This window comes from Crinia signifera, chromosome 5 (genome assembly GCF_055691185.1).
Source record: "Crinia signifera chromosome 5, ASM5569118v1, whole genome shotgun sequence".
NCBI lineage: Eukaryota > Metazoa > Chordata > Amphibia > Anura > Myobatrachidae > Crinia > Crinia signifera.
The window spans coordinates 140,019,956-140,045,235 of record NC_139221.1 but is presented as its reverse complement, the minus strand read 5'-3'; the positions used below and the strand labels follow the sequence as shown (position 1 = coordinate 140,045,235).

The 25,280-nt window shown below is 40.4% G+C and overlaps 1 long non-coding RNA gene across 1 annotated transcript; it reads right to left on the bottom strand.

The window, feature by feature from the left end:
- Nucleotides 1–23,146: 23,146 nt before the first annotated feature.
- On the bottom strand, nucleotides 23,147–24,245 carry LOC146079561 (uncharacterized). The gene is made up of 2 exons (XR_014474611.1): nucleotides 24,113–24,245; nucleotides 23,147–23,282 (listed from the first exon to the last, which is right to left on the bottom strand). It is a non-coding gene; the product is annotated as an uncharacterized LOC146079561 (long non-coding RNA).
- Between the last annotated feature and the right edge of the window lie 1,035 nt (nucleotides 24,246–25,280).

Sequence of the window (25,280 nt, the reverse complement as noted above, 5' to 3'; positions counted from 1 at the left end):
CAGAAATCAGTGGCACTCTCACTAACACCAAGACCCTTACTAGTAGAATGTTTAAATAGCACACCTTTCAAGTAGGTTACTAACTCATATTCTTACCTGGGAACCCAAATCCCAAGCCACTTACAGTATCTAATCTTTAGAAATTAAACTATACCCCAATATTTTAACAAATACAAGCAGATCTGACCAGCTGGAAAAATCTACCCATTTCATACTTGGGGCGCATAAGCCTTATTAAAATGATAACTTTTCCTGTACTAATGTATTTGTTACAGGCTTTACCCCTATACATATCCCCAAAATATATTCAATTGGTTTATTGGAATATGAGACAATTCATTTGGGGAGGAGGGAGACCTAATTTAAGTCTAATATAGATACAATAGCCTAAATGAAATGGAGGAGTAGGCTTCCCAGACATTAGACAATAAAATAAAGCTGCCATGTTCTGCTATTTATCAGATTGGATTTCAGGATATGATCTTTACGCGTGTACATCACTTGAAAGAGAACTGGTTGATGAGGGTTGTCTTTAACATTTCTTAATTTACATGACCAATAAATCTCTGCCCACATCAAAGATAATCCATTGCTATGGAACACCAAAAAAACATGGCATTGGGTAAGACACCAAGCAGGCCTAAACTCCCACAAAACTATACACCTCCCCTTTTTTGAAAATCTTGACTTTCAGAAGGGTCAGGCCACATACCCATTCACCATATGGCGAACGGGCGGACTTAACACCATTGGATCTCTGGTTGACAGAACTCTGCGCAGACCTTTAACATATACAGAGGTGGTGGAAAAACATTGTTGTTTAACAGGCTGCTCCCTGGCTTTGCTACAGGCTAAACAATATGTCACGTCAGTTGTTCGTCACTTCTCTGAGAAGGATTGGACCAACACCATAGACATCCTCTTATCACAGCCCCCATAGAAAAAAAGCCATTTCCTGCTACTACCAACATTTTAGAACAAACTTAGACTACTCCACATCTAAACAAGTAATGGCACAATGGCTCACCAAATTTACAAACTTAGAAACCGAAGACCTAGTTAAGGCCCTGATTAAGTCTTGCAAGACCATACCCTCTTCTTCCTACGTGGAAATGTTTTTAAACATCTATCACAGAGCATACCTCTCGCCACATAGAAGCTTCTTAATGGGACGTATAGAATCCAGCGCATGCTACAGATTTGTGGGTTTGGGGGAAGATCTCTATCATGCTTCCAATGGTTAGAAGCTTCTGGCTTCAGGTTTAGAGATATACGGAAACCCTTTTATTAAACTATATTCCCTTTACAGCTGAATGGGCGATCTTGGGTATAATTTCTCCAGAACTAAGGGTTAGCAAAGGCGGTAGACGAGTATTACTAGCAATAAGTGCGGCAGCGTGGAAAACCATCCTACAAGAATGGACATCTAGTTCTCCCCCCACATTCCCGCTGTTTAAATACAAATTATTCCACCTTTTGAGAATGGACTGGGTTGAAACTACCCTGAACAAAGAATCTAGAGCTGAGAAATTTTTCTCCATGTGGGAAAGCTACATAAATACCCTATCTCTAGAGGTGAGACAACAAATTCACAAAAGCATGAAAGACACATCCTGTTACCTATTACGAACTATAGCAGAGAAACCATCCCATAGTCACTGAATAATCAGGGACACGGGGGGGGGGGGATAGTGGAGTGGGGAGGGAGCGAGAGCACTCTTCTTTTTTTTTGTTTTCTTTATTTAATGTTTTGTTGATGCAAGTTTTAATATGTTAATTTTATTCTAAATTTGTATGGAAATGTACATCAATATACTATATTTTGCTATACCAATAGTATATTGCGGTAAAGATAGAACTATACGTCTTATTCATGCTACTATATGTAACCATATAGACAAGAGAGACTGAAAAGGATGATGTTATTCTTTATTCAAGATTATGAATGTACTCAACAATATTATATACTTGTACAATGTGATCCTATGTTTTTGATATGCAATTTATATTTAAAACAAATCTACATTATCGGTATATGTTTACACAAGTGCTTTAATAAAATAATTTGGGGAAAAAAAGAAATTATTTGGCACTTGAAGATCAAATACAGAATAAATTGAAAATCTAACAGTATAAGCTAGACATAAAGAGACACCCTACTTATTGGCTTTCATTTTCATTAATTCAATACAGTGTTCTAAAAATCTTCAAAGGAATTCATGAATATTGTAATTTAGAATGTTAACAGTTTTGCACCTCTATTTGTCCTACACTTTCAATAAAACATCAAAATTACTGTAAATGGAAAAATGGTTCTAAAGTAAGATAATAAGTAATACAAATATAGCCCGCCTATAACCTTGCTGTCTCTTTTTTTTTCTTTTGTGTATTGAATTTCTTTGTTGAATCTTAAAAGTAGGAGCCAAATATTTGGATTCCAAAGACACAAACAACAGAATGATGTGCATTCTGTTTAGTTTGCAGTTCCTCTAGACTCAATTATAATTAAGAAGATATAAATCTCATAATGTGTTTCCTGAGTGAGCTGTAAAGTTCATAAAATGCAAAGTAGAGATTTCAGGACATCTCCTTGGGTGTCCTTTGGCTGTGCATTTGTATTCTCCCTCCTCTTTTTAAAGATCTTAGAAATCTTAAACATAATTGGAACATATTAAATTATCATCTGCAGACAACCATATGTATATATAAATTAATTTGTAGAAAATCTTCTGAAAAGATCCAGAGCACTGGTTTCATGAATAAACTCTTTTGTATCTCATTATATGACTGACATTGTAACAAATTAACTTGCGCTGCAAAGAGCACTTCATATTGCTTCCATATGAGTTGATGTTAGAAAAGAAGGTCATACTTTTTGTAGAAGAGTTATTTCTATTGTATCTTGATGGATATTATTCACATAGGGCAGATGGTAGCATTTCCCTGAACATCTGTTGCCCATCATTCCTACGCAAGGCAACCCAGATGCTGTTGACAACTTGTATGTAAATCATGCTGACAATTTGTTCAGTGTCTTCTCTTTTGAGACTAAGGTTTCTTGGTCATAACATTTATCAGGTATTGAACATATTACAACCCCACCAGAGTGCTTTGTATTGCAGTGAATACCACTAGCTGAAACAATTAATCCAGTTTTCTTAGCTTAAATTTAACTCACTCTTAATCATGAATTGGATCTAAACTTCATTACTGTCAGCTAATAACTATTTGTTAAAAAAAGAATGTTTATTAGAAAAAAAAAGCCTATAAATTCTTCCAGAGTAACTATTGCATTTGATTTATGTTGTCAATATCAACAAATAAATAATTATGTCAGCTTAATTGTTGCAATTCGTTTTTTAATCTTAAATATTTGTTATAAATTAAAATGTGCATTATCATGGTCCATTATGAAAAGTGTGGATAATGCAAAATGGAGCAATTATGACTTCAAAGTGCTATAATGCAGTAACTAAAATGCAATTTAACAGCAAAAGCATACCTGAATACACTGTATTAATTGCATGTCTATAATATGAGATAAGATTAAAGTTTGATGACACCAACAATGGTATTTACACTTATGCGATTTTGGGCTGATTTCACCCGATTCAAATGGGTTGTGCAGAAAAGTCCATAAAATTGGCCCAAATCGCATGTGTTTTACATCCTATCTGATCCAATTATTTGGTTCTCTGTGCATTCTGATTGGAGCTGGAGGTCAGACCTGCCTGCACTTCTTACCTCTGACTCTGACTGCCTCCCCGGGGGTGAGGAACTGAGTTGCATGTGATTTATCACATACAAAAGAACTGGGTGGCCCAAGGGGGATTGGATGGCCATACACTGTAGTTTAAACCCACTTTTAAGTCATCATATTTAGGTCAAAATTTACCAAGTCCTAAATTCTGCAAAAGTTCCAAGAACGAACACTTTACAATAGACTAGGATAGAATATCAAAGTGCCATAGTTTTAAACCATGAAAAGAAAAGAATAGAACCATTAGATTTATTAATTGGCATTTTTTAAAACAGCCATAAAATCACCTGAAATCTTGCCCACAAAAAATTACTAGGCTCAGGTGTGGTTGCTATTTTGAGAGGAAACATTGATTGTCAGGAATATCGTCCAATTGGGCTATGTGGGATTCACATATTTCTCACCAGACATGACTGTTACAAAAATAAACAAAAAAAATTAAAATATTAAAAACTCAATCAAACCACACAAAAAAGACACACATGACACTGTACATGACAAAACCAGACTACAGTATATAGAAAACACACATCACACTTAAAATCACAAAACACAATGTGCAATCTCTATAAATCTTTCTCTTGCTAATCTCCTATAACCTTGACCACTTAAAGGCCCTTATTCTAGTTGATTCGGACGGATGTGTATTTCGGACAGGAACCTACCATACGGATTGCTCACACCGTCCGAATGCGGTAACACACTCGGACATTTTTCCCTATGAAAGCAGGGATATGGGTGGGCAGCTGACATGCGGCTATGTCCGCCCCCCCCACACGTGTGTCACAGCCGCATTACCATACATACGCCCAACGTTTTCATGGGAACACCCATGAAACGCGGGGCATATGCATATGGTAATGAGCCCAAACAGCCCTTCACGCCCCTTTTCACCCCCTGTTCAGATGGTTCCGTACAATCATTTTCTGCACGGTCCTCACTCCGTGTTCGGACGTGTGAAGCGTTCGCACATGTGCAAATACCAAACAATGGCCGTCCGACCACACACGGAGCCGTCCGACTCAATCAGAATAAGGGCCAAAGTCCTCACAGAGCTACAAAGTAAAAGTAAATAGCTGTCAGTTTCTATGATATCAGTTAAATGGTGTTTCTATAATAAATATAGTAGCATATAGTAGTACATGATAATTTATACCGTATGAATGAAATATGAAATCGCTTTTAATCCACAGTGCACTGTTTCTATGATGTAAATGTAATGTTGTTTATACAAAAGCATGAATAACTGAATATGAATAGAATAACTTCTAGTACACAGTTGGAATTATGTTCAGACATCAAAACCAATGTATTCTGATGGGTTCCAAATGACACCAAACCTGCCACTTAGTAAACATAGTCCTTTACAGATGTTTATTCTTAAAGTACAACTAGCTTCACATTGCCATGATGCAAGATGCCTGTGGTGAGTGATCTACTCAGCACCTCACTCCGTTTTCCAATTTTTTTTAAACTGGCAATCAATTACATGGGAAAATCAACCTGGTTTTATGTGTAAATGATTGCAGCTTTAAAAAAAAATGGGAAAACTCTCCCAAAATATCTCACTTTCTGATTCCCACAATCTATTACATTTGGCCAATGGTGGGGTTATGTCCATTGGCCACCAAATTAGGCTATTTGGCATGAATTAAGGAAAGGTGTATGTGGACAAAACTGTGGAAACAACTGTAAATTAAAATGATTTGCTTAGGTATTTACACCCTGCTAGTATATCTTTATAAGCCGTGTTTGTCTGTATTTCAATTGTCGGCTATTAATCTGAACCCATGTCCCCAAAGCCACATAATGAAGAACAAAGGTGGTCTGTGAATTTGCAAGGGTGAGCGACGTTTCGCGACCGCACAGGTGCATAAACATTTATGTGCAGCCATTTGGTGCGAGTGGCCACAGTGAATTAATTACTTGCCGGCTGCTCGCACACAGCACTGTGGGTGGGGGGTGTGGGACGACGGCCCGTTGTTGCATCCTTGGGAATACCCAGTGTTTCATGGGCGTTCCCATGAAAACATAGGTTGTTACCATAAAAATCTTACATCTGCGAGCGCTGCAGAAATTATTCAATGGTCGGCGTGCATTGAATGATTTCCTCCCCACAAGCAAGCTGCGAATAGATGTTTATGCAAAATATCTATTTGCATGTGTGCGGGGAAACTCAGCGTGCGAGGGGGAGACAGTCATGCTGGTGGTGGGCGGCATTTGGTTAACTCGCAAACCTGCGAATTTTGGAGCTTTGCGAATTAACCTGAATGACCTCCAAAGAGTAAGTTCTTTTTAAAATGCAAGCACAATTATAATGCAAGTTGTCTGTATATATAGCAAATACACTTACATTCATCAGACAAACAGCTTTAAAATCATTCAGAAATGTTATTGTGCATGAAACTTTTCCCATCAAAAATGAAAATGCTAAGTGACTTTGTTGTAATGCATCTAGTTTAATCGGAAGGACTTGACACATTGCACATACTGTATAAAGAATTTACAGTTTATTTTTTGCACTTGGCATCAGCCCTCAACCCATGACCAGATGCTTTATGAAGCACTAGAGCAATAACAGGGAATGGAAGAGCAGCAAGTCTTTTCTCTATTTTGGCATCGCTGTGGACATTACACCAACAATATCAGTGTTTTCAACCTTTGAGTGCCAACGTTGTTGTAAAAGATGTGCAAAATATCCGCTAAAAATGCCAGCGGCGCTCTTGGCGACTGTTTTTTTTAGTGGCACAATGTTTAGCAAAACTCCATATGATTTGCCAGAAAGAACTAAAGTGATTCATATTCCCTATGGTCCTGACATTTTGCACATCTCTCACAGCAACATTGGCAGTCAAAAGGGTTAATGCAATAAAGACATAAATTCAACCACTTTTATTAGTTGACTGAATTTTCTGAAAATACCATTACCATTTACATTTACAGTGCTTTAATTCAGCATGTACAGCAATATCTTTCCCTGAAATGGTCGTTATTGTTTTACTGAAATAGCAATAAAAAGCATAGTGTATACACATAGGTGTACCATGTAGCTACGGCACCCAGAGCATATGTGGACTGTAGCTGTCCCCTCCCACCTTTGACCCAGCAGGAGGAAGAGCCAGGAGCTGTGGTAAGCTACTCAGGGGGGCTTGGAACCAGACCACTGGGAGCTGACCCAAGCTCCTAGTGGCCTAATCTGTCCCTAAATCCATCAGATGACTAATCTCTTGTGCCTTGTTTTGAGTTCTACCAGCTCCACCATTGCGATGTGTCTATGTATATGTGTATTTTTATAAACACCACCTTTATGATACAGCAAAACAGAAAGTACAATATATATTTTAAAAGGGGGAAACTTTTTGGACACAGTTTAATCTAATAATGAAAAGGTATTACAAAGGAAAGCAAAAGGGTATTTTACTAAATAGATCAATGAATTTGTCCAAACAAAATCCGGATTTTCACACAGAACTAAAAATAATGAATGAAAGAATGAAAAAAAAAAAAAGAAATGCCATAGCAAATTGCTCTAAGGCAATAGCAAATGATACTGGTAATAGGGGACAGCACTGATGGGTTCCCATTGCAACAGAGGAATACGGTCATTGGGTCGACCGCATTAAGGTCAACATGCATTGGGTTGACCACTGAAGGTCGACAATCCTTAGGTAGACACCTGAAATAGGTTGAGATAGCTAACTTCAACAGGGTCGGAAGGTCGACACAAGCATTAGGTTGATAATGGGAAGGTCAACCCAATGAGCCAATATGTGCTACCAGGCGGTATTTCATGCCCTACCATCCACTATGGCAGGATGGGAAATAAAAATAGTGTGCTGAATGCAGCAAGGCACTGTGCCTAAAGCATCAAGCCATGCAAGGGGGCATGGTACATTTTAGATGGTGTACGTGTTGACTGTGTCGACATCCGGGACAATAAACCATGAAAAATTCATGTTGACCTTTTGACTGTCGAGCTTTCCATTGTCGACCTAATGCTTGCATCATCCTTTCTGACACTGTCAACCATAGCAATGTCAAGCTATTTCAGGTGTTGATCTATGGCCTGTCGAACTTCAGTGGTCGACAAAATGCATGTCGACCTACATTGGGTCTATCCAATGATCCATACCCTGAAATAGAAATGAAACAAAAATGCATTGCTAGACACCTATGTGGTTGGAGAAAAATACAACATTTGTAGAGCTGTCATAAACCCTTCTTGAAGTCCACAAAGGTGGCAATTAAAGAAAGACAAGAGATCATCTTTTTAATATTAAACATGGAGTAAATTCTCCAAGTGAAGTATGTCTGATCTGAAGGTACAATAGAGAGCAAGACTATCTAGTTTGAATCTGTCAGGAAAGATACTTTTCTGGTTTTTATAATCAACATTTAACAAAAATAGCAGCCTGTTAGAACTATGAAGCTTTGGAATAGCCATGGGAATAGAAGTCTCCATCTCTGTGGGCTCCTGCTTGGGTTCTAGTTTTGGCTCTAGCTTTGGAGACTTGGGTTACAGTATATTGGGTTTGGGTAGAACTTTAAAAACAGCAGGGTAAAATATGGAGGGAGAATGCATGTAAAAGTAATTGTGTTAATATCTAGAATCAGAGTGTAATTAATGCTATCGACAAAATCCTATCAAATTCACAGAAAATCCATCCAGACCTGGAGCCTTCATTGGTTTCAATTGTGACTGCCTTTAGCCACTTCCCTGTAACTGATTTTTCTTTACAAAAGGAACCAAATTAGAACAGATCTGGAAAAAGGACTTGCAAATCTAGGTTGCCTTAACTGAGTAATATTGAATATCTAATAGCATGTCAGAATGCCTACTTCTTTAAACATTTAAGTCTTACAAAGATTTTAAAATACAGATGGCATGTATTGATGTTTCTGGCAGGGCCTCTTTGATTTACTCTCTCCACCAACATTTCAAGCATCAGTCACTCCAAGAAAGTTAGGCAGTAGGTAGGATTAAACCTGGTCAGAGAATTGCCTTTAAACCCTTTCAGGTCCAAGATCTAGTCAGGCTCAACAGCCCTAGCGTTAGTAGCAGATCCAACGGTGAACGACTTTAAAATAAGAACATTAACATCGTTCAACATTCAAGGTAGACCATTTTTGAATAAAAAAAATTACAACTAATTTAAATATTTAAACCAGACTGTTTGAATTGCAAAAAAATGTTTGGGTACTTATTTCCTAGCACAGCGCCCATTGCATCGCATAAAATAACACTAAATGACGTATACGATGGTATGCGATGCAACACGATATTGTACAATAAAATATCGCATCGCATCCTATGCCATACAATGGCATAGGATGCGATCTTATACGATTTTTGATTGTACAACCACCCTGATGGGTCCTTACAATGTTAAATGGCCCCCATACTGAACGCCACCCCCACGATCAATGCCAACCCGATGCGTGGCGAGCGTCGGCGGTACGTGTCCTCCGACCTTTTCATACCCCCACTATCCAAGTCGCATGGAGTTGATTTTAGATAGTGTGGCGAGCGCAGCACACTGCACTGGAACAACCTCCCACCACCCATCAGTCTTTCTGATTCCCTTACCTCCTTCAAGCGCTCCCTCAAAACCCACTTTTTTCGACTAGCCTATCCCTCCTCCTAACCTCTTTTGATCCTCCTATCCTGCCTCCGTTCCTACTTTCCTATTGTTTTTCGTTTGTCCACCCACCTCCTTTTACTATGTTAACTCTTATGAGTAGGGTCCTCCTTCCTCACGTACTCACCCTACCTCTTTACCTCACCTGTGCTCCTGTCCTGTTCTTCCCTTCCTCTACTTCATCCTCAGTCTCCTCGACAATTTTGACACCTACTTCTGAACTGATGCTGATTTTAGTTCTACCAGCTATACCCCTATTTATACTGTATTTTTCAACACACCCTGTACGTTACCTTGTAATTTGTTTTTTGTTTGCTATGTACGGCGCTGCGGACACTTTGTGGCGCCTTATAAATAAACGTACTACTACTACCAAGCCCAAAACATGGCAAATGCAGTGGAATACGAGCCCGAAGCGTGGCTATCGAAGTGCGCCCCGCGCAGGGACGCGCAGTAAATGTAAAGTAATCCGTGTCCGCTCGCCACGCTCCAGGCTCGGTGGCTCGCTGTGCTCGCCACACTATCTACAATCAACTCCATGCCGACGTGGATAGTGGGGGTATGAAAAGGTCGGAGGACGCGTCCCGCCGCCCCGTGCGGGCTCGCTGCGTTCCCCACGCTTCAGGTTGGCATTGATCGTGGGGGTGGCATTGAGTATGGGGGCCATTTAAAATCATAAGGACCCATCAGGGTGGTTGTAAAATAAAAAACCATATACCATCGCATCGCATAGCATGCATTGTATGCGGCTATATAGCATGCGATGCGATCGCATAAGATGAAAATATTGGGCGCCGTGCTAGGAAACAAGTACCAAAATTTGTGAGTATTGAGAGAACCGCACTATTTTCAAATTGTTACACACTTATTATCCAAATGATCCATGTCATTCAGCATTTTAAGGTACATTTTGTTAAATTATGTATTGTTGATAACTAGAAAATATTCTGCAAAGTCTCAATGGACCTTGTCATTGTTATGGACCCTCTTTGTTAGTTGTAAGATGTTGCCATTTGCCTTTTGACAAGGTTTGTTAAAAAGTATCTACAATAATTGATCCTTTATAAGTGCTTGCTCATTTATCATAAGTAACATATGGGGCTATACAGTACGCTGTGTTGAGAATTTTCTCCCCCGGCCAATGGTCTACGCATGTGCAAACTCCCCGCAGCACGGGCCTTCTGTGAATTTTTCATTTGCCGGGGCACTCGCTGCCTGAGTGACAGACAGGGGGTGTCCCGTTGGGCTTGCCCGGTGTTTCATGGACGTGCCCACAAAAATGCTGGGTGCACATATAGAAACGCTGTGCAGGACTGTCTCACCCATGCAGGTTTCAGACAAATGTGAATAAAAAACATGTTCTATTTGACATCCGCATAAATGTTAAATTCGTATTCACCAGTTCGAATTACTGTATGTTACATTTGTCGATAACATTGAAATGAATGGGGATTTACTGCTGTATCCTATCAATGGTGTATTCACTCCTATTTTTTGGAACTTCAAAAAATACATAATAAAAAGTAAAAAATTCAATGTGTATACATTTCAACTTTAGTATATTGTTAGATGTGTGAAATACGTATGTTTTTCACATAGAATGGGTACTAATATGACCATTTGTAAGCATTCGATCTTAGTAAATTTACCCCACAGTATCTAATTTGTTGCTTTGTTCAACATCTCTTTCTATAACTCACAATTTGGTAAATTTACCCAGAAGTTTAAAGTCTGTATCACCTTAAAGTAGTCACCTATTATGACATCTTCATTTGTTTCATGGAGAAGACCCAGCTAATAAAAAGAGGTGTTGTAATATGTTCTTGGTATATAATGACACACAATCTATATATTATTAATATTCCATAGACAAAAAAACCTCATGGTTTCACATGTCCCATTATGGCTTTATACGCTTGATCTGGCATTTCAAAAACCTGTTGTAACTCTTCCACTCAAACGTCAAAAAGCAATGAAATTCCGATCATTATGGCTGACGCCTTAATGGACCTGTTCCTTGCGCAATACAGATATGGTACGCCATCACAGCCTGTGGGTAAGTGCATATTTAGCACTCTCACAGAGTGAGATTGCTGTCACTCACACAATGGTGGAGCTGCTAATTCACAGATTTGTGTGCTTATTGGAATACACACATGCAGTCTATGAAACTGAAGGTCTGAGCAGTTATGTGGCGCACTCAACCTAATAAGTACCTGCAATCATATAACACTGTCTATACCTCTGAGTTACTATAGTGTTCATTCTAGCACCCGCCATCTTTGAAAACCCATGCAGTTCCTCTTCCCTGCCTGGGGTGTAGCTGTCTGCTGTAGTAATTCTAGCACAGTGAGGTCTGTATATCAGCACTGCAAACCAGACCTGTGCTAGAAACACTACAGCAGACAGCAACACCCCAGACAGGGTAGAAGAACTGCATGGGTTTTCAAAGATGGCAGGTGCTAGAATAAACACTAATACTAGAACTATCCCACTGAGGGTCCAACATCTTTCACACCCACTACATATATCCATTTAATTTAGTATTCATATGCAGTTACCAGAAACATCTTTCATAATTGCAAAAACTATAATACTCCCAACTACTATGCATCTACACTTTCTTCTCCTATACGCCTTCATGCTGCTCTGTCTTCCCCGATACCTACTGCTATGTGTATTCCCTCATCCGCACCAATGTGTCTTTCCCCATCTGCGCTGCCCTGTTTTTCCACACCGATGCCACTCTGTTTCTTTTTATCTGTGCCAATGCCTCCCCACCTATTAGTAATACTCTGTCTCCCACTCCATCCATGCTGCTCTGCCCTTCTCATCCATGCCATAGTTTCCTTCCATCTGTACTGCTGTCTCTTTCCTGTCTGGTCCACTCTGTCTTTTCTCCAACTGCTTCACTGTTTCTCACCCAATCGCATCACTCTGTCTTACCTCCCCCAATTTGTTAGTCTCCCATCAGTGCTGCTTAACCTTTCCACCATCTACGCATTTCTATTCCTCATCTACACCACACTGTCTCCTCCCCCAATCAACACCACTTTTACCCCATCCTCTCAGCTCTGTCTTTTGCTCAGACCTTCAGTTGCATAGACTGCATGTGTGTATTCCAATGAGCACACAAATCTGTGAATTAGCAGCTCCACCATTGTGTGAGTGACAGCAATCTCACTCTGTGAGAGTGCTGAATCTGCACTTACCCACAGGCTGTGATGGCGTACCATATCTGTATTGCGCAAGGAACACGTCCATTAAGGCGTCAACCTTAATGATCAGAATTTCATTGCTTTTTGACATTTGAGTGGAAGAGTTACAGGTTTCTGAAATGCCAGATCAAGCATATAAAGCCTTAATGGGACATGTGAAACCGTGAGGTTTTTTTTCTATGGAATATTAATAATATATATATTGTTTTTATGTGTCATTATATACCAAGAACATATTACCACACCTCTTTTTATTAGCTGGGTCTTATCATGAAACAAATGAAGATGTCATAATAGGTGACTACTTTAAGGTTTCTGTGTGCGCAGTCTGTGTCTAGCCCAGGAACTACTCTGAGGCTGCTAAAGAGATAAGCTGATCGGGGCCATCACCCACCCTCCCTGAAAACACTTGGAACACCTGTTTTCCCTAGCACTTCCAGTAAACAGTTGGGTTCCACCCCTAAATGCCGGCCACCTGTCAATCATCTTGTCTACGGCAAGCAAATAAAACAATCACTGGATTTTATCGCAGAAAGGCTCTGTGCATGTGTGCTATGTGCCATGCACAAGTGCAATCATTCAATAATCAGACTGCCTGCAAATTTGCATCCAACCAATGAGAGAGATCTTAATAACCCTGTCTGAAACAGAGAAAATATACTTGCTATGCGAGACCACTGCAGTTGTTTAGACTGCATCCTTAATCAGCATATGACCAATAAGGGTACATGCTGTAATAAAGGACTAATGCGCCCAGCAGCCAGTGTTTGTCACCCTAGGATGCAAACTTCCAACACTGCCAAACGAATAATGTGACCATGTATTCCTATAGTCACAATTATTGCAACTATAGGAGAGGTCAACCATGGAGGCATTCATCTCTGATTACTTTGGTCTGCCTCGCCATAAAGGGGTCTTAAACAACAGGTATATTTATTGTACAGTTGTATTATGCAAATTCTAAAAAACTGAATTAATGTATCTGACAGTAATTATTTGACAACCATTATTTCTCACCCTCTCAGCGTAAGTTACAGTATGAATGATGAAATGATCATTGCACTATTTGCATTGTATTGTAATTGCTGTATTAGGAAAACAACAGGTCAAATATTTTTATGTTAATTCAGAGCACTAATTTCTGTATTGATCAATGATAGAAATTGGATATCTTGGCAACTTATAGAATGATAGGTTGATGATTATGTATTTTCATGATTCTGAATACTTTAAATGATAATTTGACAAATGAACACTGTATAACATGGGTCTTCAAACTGTGGCCCTCCAGATGTTGTGAAACTACAAATCCCAGCATGCCTTGCCACAGTTTTAACACTCCCTTATAGCAAAACTGTGGCAAGGCATGCTGGGATTTGTAGTTTCACAACATCTGGAGGGCCACAGTTTGAAGACCCTGTATAAGATTCATTATCGTTTATTGGATGTAGGTTCACAAGCAATGTATGCTTTGACCAACAAATGTAAGTATGCATTTAAGTGGATAATATAGAAGCTGATTATGTTAGTGATTATAAGTATGTAGGGTTGTACAGTTGCACTGTGTGGACACTGGTAAGGGAGGGTTAGGTTAAGCCACTTAGAGGGGGGGTTATGGTTTGGTTGCAAGGTTGGATGGTTAAGTTTAAGTGGTAATGTGAGAGTGGTAGTGTTAGGCAGTAGCGGGGAGTGTTAGGTATAGGGTTCAAGGGGTTAGGGCAGGCTTTCCCTACCACGGTCCTCAAGGCACACCAACAGTGCAGGTTTTAGTGATATCCAGGCTTCAGCACAGATGGTTTAATCAGTATCCCTTAGGTACTAATTAAGTCACCTGTGCTCAAGCCTGGATATCACTAAAATCTGCACTGTTGGTGTGCCTTGAGGACCGTGGTTTGGAAAGCCTGGGTTAGGGTTAGGATTTGGGAGGGTTAGGGTACGCTGTTGGAAGTAAGAGCTATGGGGCAGGAGGAAGGAATGTATACTTACCTGACCCCAGTCAGGAATACTTGTATTAGGATGACAGTGTTATCACCATGGCCACCATGGCCAGCATAACTACCACCTACCCTCTGTATGTACTGTATTCTGTATATTAAACTTTTCAAATGTTTATAGGGAGAAACACTTCTTATGCTTAAATGTTGTGCCCAGAGAACCTCTACTCTGAATTGGAGGAATCATATTTGATTCCTCCAATATATCAGAATGTCCTAAAATCTCAAGCAGTGATATCTGTTAGGGTAGCTTGATTCACTAAGACTTCATTATCAAATGTAAAGTATATCTGGCTGAATCCAATATATTTTATATTATGGCTCATATCAATTATCAGCCAATGTCATTTACTTGTGTGTGCTTAACTTAATAATATATCACGCAGTACAGCATCTTTACTTTATATTTACATTAAATTAACACACTTTTACAGAATGTTTGTATATTTTATCAAATCTCAAAGGTGAGTGTTCCTAATGAATGTTATGTACTTGTTTGTGGTTAATTTAATCATGCATACCACTTTATAGCAAATTCACTTTGCATTTAAATCAAACGTACTGTACACATTTTTACAAGTATATAAATTGTAGAAAACTTTGAAATAATATTCCCATGAATGATTTTCTTAAATTAAATAGTATGCTAACCTTCTGTATGATATATTTATTTGTATGCATCTCATTTCAAAGAGGCATTATATACATTGGTGTACCTGAACACTTCCTATGCACATGTACAAACATATATCTCTTAAAGAGTAAAATTAATCAAGCGTTCCGGTTTGGTTACCACCACCCATTTGGGATTACTCTGGACAGCCGGGACTGGAGTCCGGAGAGGTGGCGTTATCGGAATAGACAATGTCCGGGAATAGTAGCTGCTTATTCCTGGATGTTATATAGTCTGGGAAAACCACCCCTCTGTACTCCAGACCTTGGTTTTAATTACTGGACTGTGGAGTAAATTCGGACAGGGGGTAATCCTACCTTTATCCTACTGGCATACAAGCTTTATCTAGGCTTACAGATGGCCAGGGAACAAGACAAATTACTTAAACACATTTCCATGGTTAGGGACCACTGTGGTACTTGTAACACACACACAATGGCTAACACCTACTCTTCATGTGTGCCCACAAGGTGTTTTTATGAGAACAGCAATTACCCTGCAGAGACCTCCAAGTAATTACCCCCCCCCCCCCAGTAATTACCCTACAGATGCAGGGCAATTCACATGTAGTGGACCAAAAAACATACAGCGTCTTCTACACACTGATTTTTACTGAGCCATTTTGCCTACCTACACATCTCCCATTCAATGTCCATACAAAATGGGGACAGTATCAGAAACCTACAGTATAAGCACAATTCAAGTTTATAATCAGCAGTCTCCTTGTTTACTTCTGGTACCCTATAATGTTACATAGAACCCATTGTTTTTGCAACTTTATTTTTTCATTAGCATATAAAATGTGTTCAAACTAGTCGCATACCTTCCAATATTACCCATTCCAGGAGGGACAAAATGCTCTCTTCCAGGACTTCCCTCTAAAAGTATAATTGTTATCATCTGATTTAAACAGGTTAATTGATAATGAAGGTGTTTTCAGTGGCGTAACTAAAAATTTTGCTCCCCCCAGCTGAATATTTTGTGGCGCCCCCCCCCCCCCCCTAACTGTACACAAACCTGCATTGCCTCCCCACACAATTTTTTCTCTGTACCTTTGCACGCAGAGAAGCTCAGTGTGTCAGGCGTCAGACAGTAGTCAGGATAGCCGTTCGCACTGGAGCCTGAAGGGCGGCCGCAGATAGCATCCAGGACTATCAGCAGGAGTTGCATGGGTAGCCGCGGGTAGTGTCCGCAGAAGCTGGAAGGGCAGCCACGGGTGCAGCGTTCACTGGGGGATGGAAGGGGCCTGATGGAGCTGCAGCTCTTCTGTGCGGGAACCAGGGTCACTCAGGTACAGTGACTCCACAGGTGCTGCTCCTCCTCGTATCCCGGCTGGCACACAACTCTGACTGATCCCTTGAGGTTCTCCCTTGAGCAGCGGCAGCCAGAGTGTCAATTGCCTGCCTTAAATTAAGGGAGACACACTGGGGGGCAGCGTGTCACAGACGTTGCAGAGTTGGAGTCTGCAATCGCTTTCAATTGTGAAATGAGTAGGACGCATAGCACAAACTGCATTTGCATTTGAAATGTGTCACTGGCCAAACCACTGCTGATTGGCTGCTGATATGAGCGCTGATTGGCTCAAAGCCGGCCGACATCACTCATCTTGGCTGCCTGCCTGGAGCCCGCTGCAATATATTGCTCTCAGCCGCGGCGCATACCCGCAGTAATGGACCAGCGGTCCGGCCCTGCTGAGTCCCCTAAACATCTATCACACAAATGCAGGGCTCCTGCGCTCCTGTGGCGCTGGCTCCCCCCCGCCACCGCGGGGGCTGCGGACTGCTAGTTACGCCACTGGGTGTTTTACCACAGCTGATTGCAATCATACATACAGAGGGAAGTCCAGGAACAGAGCATTTTGTCCCTCTTAGAATTGAGAGACATCATAGAACTGGAAAAATCCCAGAGAAGGGGAACCAAACTAATAAAAGGGATGGAGACTTTAGGCTATGAGGAATAATTGTGAATGTTCCTGCTAGAAAAGAGACGCCTAAGGGGTGACATGCTTACCTTGTACAAATATATTAAGGTCAATTACAACGATCTGTCAGGCAGCCTAGTTACTTTGAAATCAAATACTAGGACATGAGGGCATGCAATTAGACTGGAAGAGAGAAGGTTTAGAACACTTAGAAGGAAGGTTTTTTTACATTCAGGGCAGTAAAACTATGGAACTCTCTTTTATGTGAGGTGGTGCTGGCAGATACAATAATGTTATTTATATTAAGGCTAGACAATCATGTATTAGATAAAAATATCCAGAGATATAACTGATAATCAAAGGTTGACCTTGATGGACGTAAGTCTTTTTTCAACCTAAACTGCTATGTAACTACTATGTTGGGAGGTATGGGAATGGTTTGAAAACATTTGTAGTGATCAAGTGATAATGAATAAATATATTCTAAGTAATGTTAATGGTTTTCTCTCAAAGAGCAATATTGCACACATAAATATAACTGTTTGATTCCCAAGTTATGTCTGTAAAAGTAAGGATTGCTTACTATTCATTATCTGACAAGATTGTGCTGGTTCCTATTTATATGCAGATACGTTTTTTTTCTGTCATAAAGAAGCTTGTGTTACTAATGGTTACTACATATCCAGATCAGGTCAGTAGTCTCCTTCTCTTGATTTTGTTTTCCAATTACCAGTTGATTCAAAGTAATTAAAGCCAAACAGAAAAATTGTGACTGATCAATATTAGTGATTTCTTTTACAGAGCACAATATGCACAATAGCAAACATATGATTAACTGACTGATTCTAAGATGTATATGTGCAAATAAGTATTGCTTCCATTAATTATCTGACATAAAAACATAGAAATTAATGGCAGATAAGAACCACTGAGGCCCATCTAGTCTGCTCCATTTTTTACCTTTTGATATCCACAGTCCTTTTTGATTCTTAGTTTTTTGTAAGGATATGTCAATCTCAAGCATGTTTAAATTGCTCTGCCTTTGTCTCTACCACCCCTGATGGGACACTATTCCACCTATACACTAACCTTTCTGATCCCTCAATATTCCTTTGAACCTACCTCCTTCCAGTTTCAGCATGTGTCCTTATGTTCTAATACTTCTTTTCCTTTGAAGAATTGTCTCCCTCCAGTGCCTTGTTAAAAACCTTGATACTGTATACTGGAAAGCTGCTGCTGCTTATGTGTGTCTAAAGAATAGCTTTTTATATCTACTATAATCTTGAATTTGGTTCTGGTGTTTTTTAATAATTGTAATTTTGTCATATGCTTTATTTTTCTCACTTCAGCTACAGTACTTATCAAAGCTGGAACTCCTGCACGGCACATCCTGTTATTGTGGTCCATTACACTCTGGCAAAGTTTCTGATTGTTCTATTGACTGTCTGTGGAACCCTTCTACTATCGCTGGGCCATCTTTACCACTTGTGTTCCCTATATATGCTTATTGGATGTTATATCTGAATGGTGGCAATATTCCACTCTGGAGGAACAATTTTAGGATTCCTTGATTTAAAAAGGGAAAAAAATTTCTCCGTACTTTCCTGTTACAGAATACGTGTGAACTGTTCATATAATATGCTGCTTCCACTGCCCCTGAGGAAATCTTTTTGACGAAACGCGTTGGTCATCTCTTCGACGATCGGAAGTCCAATCAACAGTTCTTTTGATAACAAATCGTGCCAAAATACATTTTTATTGTGTATTTTATTATTACTCATTGAGCATCTTTTATTATTAAATAAGATTGTTACTTTTAAATGTGTTAATTCATGTCTGGAAGCGCACCCTGATCTTTTTCCCTTTCTTCATCTCTAAAAAAAACGGGTCTCGTCTAACAGGAGACCTTTCAGTGGTGCTGCTTTTATTTTACCCGGGCGCAGATTGGGGTTTTCCATTCATATATATATATATATATATATATATATATATATATATATATATATATATATATATATATAGTCCACAGAGGATCCGGCACAGCCACTTATAAGTTCAACTCCGGCGGGTGCCCACACAGCAAAAACACGCTATTTATAGTCCACAGAGGTGTCGCACTCCAGCCCGTTTTAAAAGCTTTTTATTGCAAACAACGGTGACACAGCTGTGTCACCGTTGTTTGCAATAAAAAGCTTTTAAAACGGGCTGGAGTGCGACACCTCTGTGGACTATATATATATATATATATATATATATATATATTTAAAAAATCAGGGAAATAAAGTATGGTAAATATGATCCGGTTGCTTAAATATGTGAATGTAAGGGTTTGGAGCAGTTTTTCATGAACACCGCCCCAAAAGCCCTTTCAAGTATTTATGTTATGCTAAAGTATTATGAATAGTATGTGACATAATTTTAATAAGAATATTGATGATGAATCTGCCTTCAAGTAAGAAAACATATATTTTCAACATTGCACACACAAATGCATCACAGAAACAAAGCTCACACATTGAAATACATAAACAAAAATGAATAATAATAATTTACTGTCAATCTAATTAGTGAGATCTTTGCATGTTTCTGTGTGTAAAAGGTGGAAAAATAAATAATAAACAGCAAAAACCCAGATGAAAAACCAGCCTCAGGCTGGACTGGTCCATGAGGGCATGTTGCCTGTCTATGCTCAGCACACTATTCTATTCTCCCTCCATGCCCTAGTGGATGGTGGGGCTTGAAATACCACCTGTCGGTATATGTCGGTTCAAAAAAAGTATAAAACCCATGTTGACCTTTTGACTGTCAACCTTCCCAATGACAACATTCCCAATTTTGACCTAATGCTTGTGCAGACCTAATGGCTCTGTCGACCTAAAGCTATGTCAACATTTTGATTGTGTTGACCTAAGCACTGTCAACCTTCAGTGCTCAACCTAAGGCATGTTGACCTTTTCAAGGTCAACCTAGTGACCGTATCCCCTGTAAAAGACAACGGGCAGATATCGCCATTAGAAACTATTCTCCATTCTCCTCCTATTTTTGGGGAGTCGCCGATTAAAAAAATTATTAAAGCAACAGATAAAAAAAAAAATTGTTTCCCGGATATATAGAAATCTTGATGGAGGGAAATTTAGAGACAAGTTGGCAACACTAAAAAGTAAATGGGAGGAGGACCTGGAAGATCTAAGTGACACAGAATGGGAAGTAGCGAAGATAGCTGTGGCGAAGGCCACTAACTCGCTTAGGATCCAACAGACCCAACTCTTTATTTTTCATAGATCCTATATGTCTGCTACAAAACTTGTTAAGTTTGCAGGGAGAGCGTCACACAACTGCCCTAAATTTGGTGTTCAACCAGGAACATTTATACACTTGTTATGGGAATGTAGAAAGGTAGCAGTTTTCTGGGGGAAAGTGGTAGCAACGATTGTGTCCACTGGAATAGAAGAATCAATCCTTTCCCCCAAATGTTGTCTGCTGGGCATAATGGATGGTAGTGTGAGTTCGCACGAGAAGGCGTATGTTAATAGTTTGTGCTCCATTGCAAAGGTTATGGTGGGTAAAGAGTGGATGGCGAAAGACGCCCCTGACTGTGAAGTGTGGAAATCACGGGTTAATTATATTATGGAACAGGAGAGACACTTAGCACATAGTCGCGACACAGTAAATATATTTAATAAAATATGGCACTATTGGTTAAATATTCCTCTACAGATGTATCGGGATTCATCTTTGCAGGTGATGGCGATGGCGTCGCCATCACCTGCATCCCCGCCATCTGTATGCCGGAAGTGGACGCGCGCGCACGAGGTGCGCGCGCGTCCCCTTCCGACAGTGCTGCCCTCGGTCGCCCGGTGCCCACACCGGGCGACCGCACCCCCCGCAGCCTCCTCGGGTCCCCCTCAGCACTATCGAGCGGGAGGCGGACAGTATTGCGTCCGCCTTGCCGCCCCGCCGCCCGGATACTGAGACGCGCGTGCGTTGGGGACGCACGCGCATCTCAGTCAGATGGAGCGCCGTTTTGCTGGCGGATCGCCAGCAGCATGCTGCTGGCGGTTCGCCAGCAAAGATAAAACCGGCCCCATCTGTATATAAGGAGGATAAAGTAGCAGTGTAGAAGGATAGGGGTAAGACTTTTTTTAAGATAATTCACAACAATACATTGAAGAAGCGCTTTATTTAATAAATTGAAAACAATTATTCAACACTGTACAAATTGCAGGTGTATAGTTTGGTATATGCCTTTTGTCACTTAGAATATGCATATAATTAACTATTAAAAAATAAAATAAAGAGGTGGGTGTAAGCGATTGTAAATGTTAACCCAGTTTGGTAAGGAAGTAGAAAACTTCGCCTTATTTAAGTACCTACACCAGGGTGTTACTGGAGCAGAACAAAAATGACAAAAATAATGAGAAGGGTAGGGAAAACAAAAGGGAGAAAGGAAATAGGTAGATAATAATGTAAATTGGGACGAGTAATTATGCACTACTGCCAATGGTCTAATGGTTTTGACATATCCTTCCTCTCTTACCTTATGCTGATCGAACAGCCCCAGAGGAAAATGTGTAAACACGCACTATTGTTAATTGTATTGATATACCCTCTTTAATTTACTTAATGCTGATTGAATAGTTCTTGTGAAAAATGCAGCAACATTGTCTATCCCAGTGTTTTTTTTATTTTATTTTAATATGTATGTACAGAATGCTTTGTTTGTTTGTCTTGTATTGTATGTATATCTTTTCTAAAATTAAATAAAGATTTAAAGATGAAAAAAGAAACTATTATGGGCAACTTTGAATATTGCCCTACATCTTTTACAAATCCCAAACTACCAGAATGCTAAAAATTAGGCTCCCACAGCCCAGTGCCGGGATTAGCCCTGGGCCTTGAGTGCCCATAGGTGTCTGACCCCTGTATTGAGGGGTATTTAGATTCCCAGAACACCCTTGGTCTGGCCTGGCTACTTATGTGGGTAATACTTCGGTTAAGGGACCCTGTCAAATATGTCAACTGGCTGAACATTACACACTGCTATTGGGCCTTGTGACGGTTCTAAAAATATGGAGGACCCTACTCATTTTGTTCATCAGATATTTAGAACCAGTCCAAAAGCCCATTGCTGGTTCTTAAATACAGGGGAACCTCACACATTTGTCCCTGTATTTTTACAACCAGGACTGTCTCTGGTAATGCTTTTTTTCTTTCTACCTTGTACACAGAGAACCATGGCCCTTATTCTGATCGGTGCGTACTTTCCCGAATTCTTACGGAGCGGTCCGCACGCCACGCTGTGCGGACATCGTCCGTAGAAACGCCCACCTAGCCTCTGCATTCGGACGGACTCACTCTTTAAGAGCAGGGCGTGTTTACGGACAACATATAAACCTTGCGTGTGCGGTGGACACGCACAGATTCTGCATGGTCTTACAGCGTAAGCACGGTCTTACCGCGTCAGAACGGACGGGAACCTGGCCGTACGCACTGATGCGGTGTATTTACGCACAAAACCACACTCTTCTCTGAACACCCAAATCTGTAACATGACCCACTTATGCAATTAGGCAACCTCATTCAAAACGGATTGATTTAAATAGTCATCGATTATTAATCTAATTGAAGATTAAACACTTTACTACCACTTTACATTAACCCTTTCATCATGCTAAGTTCTCAACATTCTTTGTATGCATATTACATCATCAATTATTCTTCACCCGCAAACACACACATACAAATCAACACACTATGGACATCTTTACATTATCCTTCACTTGCAGCCAATTTTATGCACTAAACCCATCTATATATACTGTATCTCCCTTTTGCACCATACATAAATAAACACCACTACAGTATTTAGACTTCTTTACTTATATGTATACAATAACACACAGACCACTTATAACTTTAACTTGAAAAATTTATTTACACTGTTGAACATTTAAACACAAAACAGGTTCACACCAGGAGGTCGCAGACATGCTTCACCTCTTCGGCCATAAGCACAAGGTGCTGGTGAAGTCTGAGGAGGGCCCCTCGCAACCCCTCGCCTTCTATCCTCTGGTCATCTGTTAAAGGGGGATAAACATAAATTATGCTAATCATGTCGACCTTGTACTGTCAATCCTAAGTACTTACAGCATGCGAAATCATACATACAAACAATTACATAGCCAATACTGTTTGTAATGGTAAAAAATAAAATGGGCCCACACACACACACACACACACACTGGCTTACACTACTGAATATGTGACTGATAAAAATCTCCTGCCTTACCAATAACCAATCTACTAGAAAGCTACATCCAATACTACATGCCACATTTTGCCATACATATTTACCTGCATGTCACTGCTTAATAGCTAAACTGCATGATAGATAGATAGATAGATACATAGATGGATACATGGATGGATGGATGGATGGATGGATGGTTACATGGATGGATGGATGGATGGTTACATGGGTGGATGGATGGATGGATGGATGGATGGTTACATGGATGGATGGATGGATGGTTACATGGATGGATGGATGGATGGATGGATGGATGGATGGATGGATGGATGGATGGATACCACATTTAAAGGCTAGCCTAGTCCCTCTACCCCTTACTTCCGGATTCATAGTCACATTGCCAGATAGGTGAAGCTGCTGCACTAAGCCGCTTCCTTACACCAAACAAATAGAAAGGCCCTCCATAAACAAAAACGCATCACCTTCCTGAGGCTTCAGATTCCACGTTTGCAGCTTTAGCCTATAACCCCTATGTGTGTCTGTTGTAACCCACTTTTGTTTATTTATTACTAATAGAGTAAAACACACTAGATTCACCAGTGGTTCCTAACAAATAGTACTACCACCAATTATTAATGATGCCTTATGTTTACCTACCAATTCCTTCTTCCTCCAGCACTTCACATGCCTCCTCCTCTTCAAGAACCTCCTCGGCCACCTCCTCGTGGCCCATAAACTCCTCGGCCACCTCCTCCTCGGCCACTTCGTCTGTGGCCTCCACCATGGGTTCTGTGGCCTCCTCTTTGGCCACCTCTGTGGGCTCCTCCTCGGCCACTTCTGTGGCCTCTTCCTTGGCCACTTCTGTGGCCTCCTCCTCGGCCACTTCTTCAGGGGGGGCCTCCTCCTCCTGGCCCTCTTCACGGGCCCATCTTGCACGGTCACGTGCTGTAAGGGAAATCAAAATGCAGAGTGTTAAATAAGTCACATGAATTGTTGATTTATCCTGCATCCCAAAAAATGACATATTACACACACATTACAGCATGTCTAACATGAGGTACCACACAGATAGAGTATGTCATGGTTAACTCATGATGAACCAGGTTACCTTATTGGGACAAAAAAGGTCATGTAAGCATTAATGTACAATTGGCCATTTAATGTGTAAACACTTACATCGTGCAATGCTGGCCCTTATTTGCTGGAGCTTTTCGGGCTCCCAGCGCCTCAGATCAGACCATCGCCGCTCCAGCTGGGCGATGGTCCTGCGCACCTGGGTGCGCGCGAATAAGCGCCTGCAGGCAGCCGCATATGCTTGCCGCTTCTGGCGGTTGCTAATGAAGGGCCCCGCAAGCCCCAGCCTGGTCTCCATAACAGAGACCAGTGCCCTCAGCTCCGCGGCAGAGAAAGGTGCTGCTCTGCCATAGGCCGCCATCTTAGCAATGGCACAATTCAAGCAATCATGTCCTGTAATTGGTTGTTCAGAGTGATATTTGGTATTAACTTTATTGTTCATTTTGACATTAACAGCGTGTATGCGCGACAACAGATGGCTAACCCATTGCATCGCAAAACAACACTTGCTGTACCTTTGCATAGTTTAGCAGACCATGCCATTACTTAGGATCTCCTAAACAGACAGGGTGAAAGAAGTTTGCAACCCATTATATATAATCTATTACATTCACCAAACATGGGTGAAAACAACAGGTGAAATAGTCTGCATCACTGGCCAGTTACACCGAACTCTACAAGGTACTAAACAGCTTTATTATAGTGAAAGCTATACAGCAGAAACATAGCAAATAGTGCAAGACCTTTTCCC